Genomic DNA, 10,281 nt, shown 5'->3' with positions numbered 1-10,281 from the left:
ATAAAGGAGCAAGGGGAGGAGGCCGGCTGGCCCTATGGCGCGCCAAGGAGGGGTCCTCCTCCTAGTAGGAGTAGGACTCCTACTAGGAGGGGGAAGGAAGTGGGGAGGGAGAAGGAAAGGGGGCGCCGCCCCCCCTCTCCTAGTCCAATTCGGACCAGGGGGGAGGAGGCGTGCGGCCCACCCTGGCTGCCCTTATCTCTCTCCACTAAGGCCCATATGTCCCATTACTTCTCCCGGGGGGTTCTGGTAACCCTCCGGCACTCCGGTTTTCTCCGAAATCACCCGGAACACTTCAGGTGTCCGAATATAGTCGTCGAATATATCAATCTTTATATCTCGACCATTTCGAGACTCCTCGTCATGTCCGTGATCACATCCGGGACTCTGAACTAACTTTGGTACATCAAAACAAATAAACTCATAATATAACTATCATCGAAACCTTAAGCATGCGGACCCTACGGGTTCGAGAACAATGTAGACATGACCGAGACACGTCTCCGGTCAATAACCAATAGCGGAACCTGGATGCTCATATTGGCTCCCACATATTCTACGAAGATCTTTTATCGGTCAGACCGCGTAACAACATATGTTGTTCCCTTTGTCATCGGTATGTTACTTGCCCAAGATTCGATCGTCGGTATCTCAATACCTAGTTCAATCTCGTTACCGGCAAGTCTCTTTACTCGTTCCGTAATACATCATCTCGCAAATAACTCATTATTTGCATTGCTTGCAAGGCTTAGGTGATGTGCATTACCGAGAGGGCCTAGAGATACCTCTCCGACAATCGGAGTGACAAATCCTAATCTCGAAATACGCCGACCCAACATTTACCTTTGGAGACACCTGTAGAGCACCTTTATAATCACCCAGTTACGTTGTGACGTTTGGTAGCACACAAAGTGTTCCTTCGGCAAACGGGAGTTGCATAATCTCATAGTCATAGGAACATGTATAAGTCATGAAGAAAGCAATAGCAACATACTAAACGATCGGGTGCTAAGCTAATGGAATGGGTCATGTCAATCATATCATTCTCCTAATGATGTGATCCCCTTAATCAATTAACAACACATGTCTATGGTTAGGAAACATAACCATCTTTGATTAATGAGCTAGTCAAGTAGAGGCATACTAGTGACTTTCAGTTTGTCTATGTATTCACACAAGTATTATGTTTCCAGATAATACAATTCTAGCATGAATAATAAACATTTATCATGATATAAGGAAATAAATAATAACACTATTATTGCCTCTAGGGCATATTTCCTTCAGGGAGACCGTCCCGGAGGCGCCTCAAGGCGACCTTCCGGACTCCGGGAGCCGAGGGGACGGGGCCCCTGAGAGCTCCGAGTTCGGCCCTCAGCCGAACACCGCGCCGGAACCTCCAGTGGTTCCGGGCTCGGGCAGGCGGCCTCCTTCTAAGAGGGGCAAGACGCCTGTGCCGGTGACCTCTGTCCATCTAGAGGCGCCGGACAATCTGCTGGAAGCGCTTCGCAGCGCTTCCAACGATGAGGAGCACCGTACTATTATGAGTGCGGTGGTCCAGAAGGTTCAGTCCACCAAGAGCGGGTTGACTGAAGCCTGTGCCAGCCTTCTAACAGGCTTTGAGGTAAGTGTTTTAAAATGTAGTAGAAATATTACCACATAGACAGTAGCCCCTGATGCTTTGTTCGGTGTTCACAAAGAAAAGCCGAACAGAGGATCAAATAATATCGCAGGAGTCTAATATAAGTATGTCAATATGCATATGCAGGCTTCACTGCTGGCGTCCGCCGCACTGACTGCGGAAGTCGCCGTACTGAAGCAGGACCTCGAGGGGTCCAGGAAAGAGCTCGGCCTTGCGAAGAGGCAGCTCGAGGAGAACAAGGTTAAGTAATACCCTGTCTATAGATATGTATATATAAAAGAAGACGCGATTGTAAAATGACAGGATCATCGTACTGAGCGAGGTGGCGACCCTGAAGCAAGCGCTAACCAAGGCTGAAGATAAAGCGGCCAAGGAGCACACTGAGCGAGAGAAGCACGAGGCTTAGGTGGGCGAGGTGCAGCAAGAGCTCCAGGCTCTCGTGGCGAAGCACGAGGCGTTGGAGCTTGACTCAAAGACGCGGGGGTCTGAGCTTGCCGCGGCCCTCGAGAGCGCAAAAGTGCCAAGGCCGAAGCCCGAAAGGCCCTCCAGGAGATTGACGTGATGAAGAAGATAGCGGCGGGTAAGGCTTTCTATATGCAAAGCAAGCATGTAAAAGTAAAATACCGATTACTTACCCGAATCCGGAGCTCTCTAGGAGCATTCGCAGATTTGCCCCGCAGCGTGTCCGATGCCGCACAATTTTACCAGGTCGAGGATGGAAGCTCAACGGAGAAGCTGTTCTGGTCTCAGTATGCTGAGGCCGAACACCCAGTGCCAATGAGCGACCAAATGAAGCAGATGGTCGAGCTACATAAGGCGGCCGATCAGGCCATGAAGGGCTTTATAGTCTGGCTGTGGCCTGGCGACACCCTTCCGAACAGCTTCTTTGTCCTGGTGAGGCGGCTTGTGGATGCCTGCCCGCGGGTGGAGGTCGTCAAGCGATCTGTTTGCATTGAAGGTGCACGCCGGGCTTTCACCTGTTTGAAATTGCAGTGGGTCAAGCTAGACGCCGTGAAGCTGATCAAGGAGGGGCCGCCGGAGGGCAAGGAGCACCGCCACCCCGAGATGTACTACGAGGGTGTTCTGCTGGGTGCACGTCTCATAGAGGATGAGTGTTCAAAAGATGTAATTTTTGAGTGAGACTTGCTCGTTTTATCATGTATTTATGAAAACTTGTTTCATATGCGCTATGCAACGCTTGTTTGAATTTAAAATATTACCTTCTATTTGGCTGTTTATCCAATCTGAGAGATGGCTAGTCCTCGGCATCTGCCCCCATGCCACGAGTGCTGGGGTGTTCGGGATAAACCTAAGCAATCTTGTTCCCATGTTTGGGTCCTTCGAGGGAGGTGCTCAGCACAGCGAACAAGGCAACCGGACTAATAATGCTTTATCACTCTCACTTAGCCATAGAATTCTATAATTTTAAATTTCGGCGAAGCCCCTGGTATTCGGAAGGCCGAATTTGGGGCGCGATACACGCCTTTGAGCCGGACAGGGCCGGCTCCTCGCTCTAAGCGGCATAAGTCTTTAGGGACTCGAAAACCTCGCCAAATAGCGACCAGTCTCTTACCTTATCATGACAGTCAGTTTTAGTTTTCTCTACTGAGGTGCTGAACCCAACAGAACCGGGGCACAATCGCAGTAGTTCTCCTAGCGCTACCTTAGCCGATAGAGCGGAACGTAAGGTATCAAAACATAGGAGCCGGGAAAACCCAACATTTGACCAAAGACATGATTTGGAGCTGATGCATATAATGCTATAAGTTCAGGGTGCCGCACTTGTGAAAGTGTTCGGACTTTTCACACCGTATTGTGGGGTACGTAAGCCCCTGGTGTATTAGCCGTACCAAAGTGTACGGTTGCAAGGCGTCATTAATGAACACACACACAGATATATATATATATATATATATATATATAACATATATATATATATAACAAGAATACAATAATAGTCGTAATGTCATGCATTGTTTATTCAAAAAATTGCGTTAAAGCAGAGTGATACAGATAGTGCGATAAGCAAAGAGTAGGACTATGTCCCTTCCAAGGGCAAGGTGAGGAATGATATTAAATCGAATATTTCGCTCGTTACTGTAATCCACCTGGGAATTCCGTGGTATGATGTAGTTGTGTGCCTTCTTGGTTGCTGCATCATGTGTTCAGCAATAGTTCTGCTGGACAGTGTTTCCAAAGATTAAGGTCCTGGAAAAAAAGAGAAAAATAACCAAACGGGAAGCCCCTAGGGCGGTTTAAGCCGTGTCTTGAGGCGTGCCGCAGTTGTGCCCCCTCCCCACCTGTGCCCATGGTATTTTTAATGCGTAATTATGTACGCGTGGCACGAGTTTTGCCGTTGGGCTAGGATTGGGGTGGCCGCCGTATTTCTACGCGAGCTCAGATCGCGCCAGGCGGTCTATTTGCCGATTTCTCCGAGCGCGCTTGAAGGTGTCCGGGCTTTGAAGCGCAGAACTGGTTGATTGCCTTGAGAGGCTGCTTTGCGCTTCTGCTGCGAGGGCTGCGGTGTGCTCCTCTGTTCAGAGAGAGCGCTCTGTGTTTCCATTGACTGTAATAACTCTGCGAGGGCCTGGCATCTTGAGCTTGAGGTATGCATAATGCGGTACCGCATTGAATCTAGCAAATGTGGTTCGCCCGAGCAGCGCGTGATAACCACTACGGAACGGGACTATATCGAAGATTAACTCTTCGCTTCGGAAGTTATCCGGGGATCCGAAGACCACTTCCAGTGTAATTGAGCCTGTGCAATGGGACTCTACACCTGGAATGACGCCTTTAAAGGTCGTTTTTGTGGGTTTGATCCTTGAGGGGTCTATACCCATTTTGCACACTGTGTCCTGATAAAGCAGGTTCAGGCTGCTACCGCCATCCATAAGGACTCGAGTGAGGTGAAATCCGTCAATGATTGGGTCTAGGACCAGTGTGGTGAATCTGCCATGACGGATACTAGTGGGGTGGTCCCTGCAATCGAAGGTGATCGGACATGAGGACCAAGGGTTGAACTTTGGGGCAACTGGCTCCAACACATATACGTCCCTGAGCGCACGCTTCCGCTCCCTCTTGGGGATGTGGGTTGCGTATATCATGTTCACTGTCCGCACTTGCGGGGGAAACCTCTTCTGTCCTCCGGTGTGTGGCTGCCGGGGCTCCTCCTCGTCATCGCTATGCAGCCCCTTGTCCTTGTTTTCGGCAATTAACTTGCCGACCTACTTGAACATCCAACAATCCCTGTTGGTGTGATTGGCTGGCTTGTCTGAGGTGCCGTGTATTTGACACGAGCGATCGAGTATACGGTCCAAGCTGGACGGACCCGCGTACTTTGTTTGAATGGCTTTTTCCGCTGACCGGGTTTAGAGCCTTTAAATTCGGCATTGACTGTCGTATCCTCGGTATTTTCGCTGTTAATGCGGCGCTTATGTTTGTTGCGACATGACCTGCTATTGCCGTCCTTGGTATCCGAGGTACCATGGTTCTTTGATATGTTATTACTGCGAGCCAGCCAGCTGTCCTCTCCCGCACAAAAGCGGGTCATGAGCGTCGTGAGAGCTGCCATAGATTTTGGCTTTTCCTGACCAAGGTGCCGGGCTAGCCACTCATCTCGGATGTTGTGTTTGAAAGCCGCTAAGGCCTCTGCATCCGGACAGTCAATGATTTGATTTTTCTTTGTAAGGAACCGAGTCCAGAATTGCCTGGCCGACTCTTCTGGCTGCTGAATTATGTGGCTCAAGTCATCGGCGTCTGGTGGTCGCACATAAGTGCCCTGAAAGTTGTCGAGGAATGCGGCCTCCAGATCTTCCCAACAGCTAATGGAGTCCACTGAGCCAATGCCGCATTGGTCCTTTGAGCTTTAGTGGGAGGTATTTGATGGCGTGTAAGTCATCACCGCGGGCCATGTGGATGTGGAGGAGGAAATCCTCGATCCATACTGTGGGATCTGTTGTGCCGTCGTATGATTCAATATTTACAGGTCTGAAACCTTCTGGGATTTGATGATCCATTACTTCGTCTGTGAAGCTTAAGGGGTGTGCGGCGCCTCTGTATTGGGCTATATCGCAACGCAGCTCGAATGGGTCTTGCCCACTGTGTTCGGCCCGGCCGGATTTGCTTTTACTGTATCCGGCGTGACGTTTATCGTCTCACAGAGTGGTGCGCCCTCGTGATCCGTAGATCGATCTTGCATGCTTTGCTTTGTCCTCCAATATGTCTCGCGGGTCTGGCGTATCTCCCCATACCTTTTTATTTGAATGGCGTCGAGGTGGAGGCTGAGTTTTTGACTGGAATGCCTCTCTATCGCGGCCACGACGTGGCCGATCAGCCGTATCATGCGCTTCTTCCTCCAGTCGGGGTAGTAACCTGCACTTTGGGTAGTTCTTGGAGGGGCACTCGAGTTTATATTCCTCGGTCGCGAGGACTTCAGTCCATCTGTCAGCTAGCAGATCTTGATCAGCTTGAAGCTGCTGCTGCTTTTTCTTCAGGCTATTTTCCGTGGCCATAAGCCGGCGCTTGAAGCACTCTTGTTCGACGGGATCCTCTGGTACGATGAATTCATCATCGCCGAGGCTTGCCTCGTCTTCGGAGGGGGCATGTAATTGTCATCCTCCTCCTCTCCGTCTGCCACTCTCTCAGGAGGGCTGGCTCCTCCATCCTCCTGCTCTAAATCTTGCTGGAGGGGATTGTTGTTGTCTTCGGCACTATCCGGAGTGTTATTATCTCCTGTGCTGGTATCACCACTTTTGCTTTGGCGGGACTTAGAGTGGCGCCGCTGACGTCGGCGCTTGGGTTGCTTCTTGGAGGGGTCATCCTCCACTATCTCTTTGCCATTGCCTTCTTTGGGTGTATCCACCATGTATATGTCATATGACGAGGTGGCTTTCCAGTGCCCTATAGGCGCTGGTTCATGTTTGTCTCCTACATCATCGTCCATACCGTCGATGTCTTCGGAGTCGAAGTCGAGCATGTCGGTTAAATCATCAACAGTGGCTACGAAGTGGGTGGTGGGTGGGCGTCGAATTTCTTCATCGTCCGTGTCCCAATCCTGTTGGCCATAGTCCGGCCAGGGCTTTCCTGACAAAGAGAGAGACCTTAGTGAATTCAGAATGTCGCCGAAGGGCGAGTGCTGAAACATATCCGCGGCAGTGAATTCCATGATCGGCGCCCAATAGGATTCGATTGGCAGGGGCGCGGACGGTTCGGAGTCTGGAAAAGAGTCCGGCACCTTGGAGTCACGGGCTTCGCAGAGGATTAGGCTAGTGTTCGGCTCGATCGCCGTTGATACTGCAGCCCCTGAGGCAGTGTCTGGCCACCCGTCCTCGATTGACGCAATTGGCTCCGAGCTAAGGGTCGGAGCTGATGCGGGCGTGGCCTCTGGGGTACTGCTCGGCGTCAGAGCTAGGTCATACCCATCGTAACAGTGCGGCGCGCCCGGCTGTGGCTCGAATCCGTTGAAGATCAAGTCTCCGCGGATGTCGGCCGTGTAGTTCAAACTTCCAAATCTAACCTGATGGCCAGGGGCGTAGCTTTCAATCTGCTCCAGATGGCCAAGCGAATTAGCCTACAATGCAAAGCCGCCGAATACGAAGATCTGTCCGGGGAGAAAGGTCTCACCCTGGACCGCATCGTTGTTGATGATCGGAGGAGCCATCGGGCCTAAATGTGGCGACACAGAGAAACTCTCAATGAAAGCACCAATGTCCATGTCAAAACCGGCGGATCTTGGGTAGGGGGTCCCGAACTGTGCGTCTAGGCCGGATGGTAACAAGAGGCAGGGGACACAATGCTTTACCCAGGTTCGGGCCCTCTTGATGGAGGTAAAACCCTACGTCCTGCTTGATTGATATTGATGATATGGGTAGTACAAGAGTAGATCTACCACGAGATCAGAGAGGCTAAACCCTAGAAGCTAGCCTATGGTATGATTGTATGTTGTGGTTGTTGTGTCCTACGGACTAAAACCCTCCGGTTTATATAGACACCAGAGAGGGTTAGGGTTACACAATGTTGGTTACAAAGGAGGAGATATCCATATCCGTATTGCCTAGCTTGCCTTCCACGCCAAGTAGAGTCCTGTCCGCACACGAGACGAAGTCTTCAATCTTGTATCTTCATAGTCCGGCTATCCGGAGACCCCCTAATCCCGGACTCCCTCAGCCATCATCATCTTGTGCCTTTGATCTCCATCTCCAAATCACCGTCATGATCACCATCATCACCGGCTTGACACCTTGATCTCCATCGAAGCATCGTTCTCATCTCACCAACTATTGCTTCTATGACTATCGCTACCGCTTAGTGATAAAGTAAAGCAATTACATGGCGATTGCATTTCATACAATAAAGCGACAACCATATGGCTCCTGCCAGTTGCCAATAATTGTGTTACAAAACATGATCATCTCATACAATAAAATCATGTCTTGACCATATCACATCACAACATGCCCTGCAAAAACAAGTTAGACATCCTCTACTTTGTTGTTGTTGCAAGTTTTACGTGGCTGCTACGGGCTAAGCAAGAACCGTTCTTACCTACGCATCAAAAACCACAACGCGGTATAGTGATTGCTTTTTGATCTTCAGAAAGAACCCTGTTCATTGAATCCGATTCAACTAAAGTTGGAGAAACTGACACCCAAGAGCCACCTATGTGCAAAGCACGTCGGTAGAACCAGTATCGTGTAAGCGTACGCATATTGTCGGTCTGGGCCGCTTCATCCAACAATACCGCCGAATCAAGAATCAACTAGTGACGCCAAGCAATACGTATATACCCATGCCCACAATTCCTTTGTGTTCTACTCGTGCATATAACATCTACGCATAAACCTGGCTCGGATGCCACTGGTGGGGAACATAGTAATTTCAACAGTTTTCCTATGCACACGCAAGATCATGGTGATGCATAGCAATGAGAGGGAAGAGTGTTTTCCATGTACCCTCGTAGACAGTAAGCGGAAGCGTTATGACAACGCGGTTGATGTAGTCGTACATCTTCACGATCGACCGATCCTAGCACCGAAGGTACGACACCTCCACGATCTGCACACGTTCAGCTCGGTGACGTCCCACGAACTCATGATCCAGCAGAGTGTCGAGGGAGAGCTTCGTCAGCACGAGGTGTGATGACGGTGATGATGATGCTACCGGAACAGGGCTTCTCCTAAGCACCGCTACAATATGATCGAGGTGGATTATGGTGGAGGGGATACCACACACGGCTAAGAGATCAATGATCAACTTGTGTGTCTATGGGGTGCCCCCTCCCCCGTATATAAAAGAGTGGAGGAGGGGGAGGGCCGGCTGAGGGAGTCCTGGATTAGGGGGTCCTCGGACAGCCGGACTGTTGGACTATGAAGATACAAGATTGTCCCGTGTTCGGGTGGGACTCTCCTTTGCGTGGAAGGCAAGCTTGGCAATTCGAATATGTAGATCTCCTCCCTTGTAACCGACTCTGTGTAACCCTAGCCCCCTCCGTTGTCTATATAAACCGAAGGGTTTAGTCCGTAGGACAACAACAATGATAATCATAGGCTAGCTTCTAGGGTTTAGCCTCTACGATCTCGTGGTAGATCAACTCTTGTAATAATCATATCATCAAGATCAATCAAGCAAGACATAGGGTATTACCTCCATCGAGGGGGCCCGAACCTGGGTAAACATTGTGTCCCCCGCCTCCTGTTACCATCCGCCTTAGACGCACAGTTCGGGACCCCCCACCCGAGATCCGCCGGTTTTGACACCGGCATTGGTGCTTTCATTGAGAGTTCCACTGTGCCATCATAATAAGGCTGGATGGCTCATCTTGTTGTCAAGGACAACATCACCTCGGGGGGAGCCCTGCCTGTAGGCCAAACCCTCCGACTAGGCGGCTTCGTCATGACCGCCCGTTCGGCCGTAATGCCGACGATGACTTCTCGGGTCATCAAAAACAGCCTCCACGTCGGCTCGGTATTCGCCGAGCAGATGGATCCAATAGAGCTCTCTTCCTTGAACGAGCTCTTGGATAGCATCGCCACCCTGGGATTTGCTACGGACTACGATCGGATCGGGCTTAAACCCGACCAAAGGGAGATTAACTCTCCGTCGGTCACCCATCAGATAGTGGTGGTGGAGGAGCAATGTAGCGATTCTTCGTCTATTTTGAGGACAAACTATGTCCGGATTTCCGAGCTCTTCGAGCCGGGTACCCGTCCACAGGAGAACATGGCCCAAGCTTCGAACCTAGAATTAGACAGCGGGCCAGGAGTATTGGGCAACATCCCGGAGCCCGAACTGTTAAGCTCGGAAACTCCTCCGCCCCTAGGCCTCAGATCGGCTCGGGGTTCGAACCTAAATCTACCCACCCACCCAGAGTCAAGTGATCTTTCCCACGTTAGACAAGAGCCCCAAGAGACAGTACATCACTATTGGGCCAGATTCCTCCTTGTAATGAGCAAGGTCAAGGACTGTCGCGAGGAAGATGCAATTTCATTATTTTGCAAAAATTGCACGGACAAGGGAATTCTCAACGCCATAAGTCACCGTGACATAGCACACTTTGCTGACTTGGTGGCCATAGTACGGAAGTACTATGTGATGGAAATCACCTGGAAAATCCAAATAAAATTATGGGACCCTCCGGCTCTCAC

This window comes from Triticum dicoccoides, chromosome 5A (assembly GCF_002162155.2).
Source record: "Triticum dicoccoides isolate Atlit2015 ecotype Zavitan chromosome 5A, WEW_v2.0, whole genome shotgun sequence".
In the NCBI taxonomy this organism is placed as follows: Eukaryota; Viridiplantae; Streptophyta; class Magnoliopsida; order Poales; family Poaceae; genus Triticum; species Triticum dicoccoides.
This window is presented reverse-complemented; position numbering follows the sequence as displayed.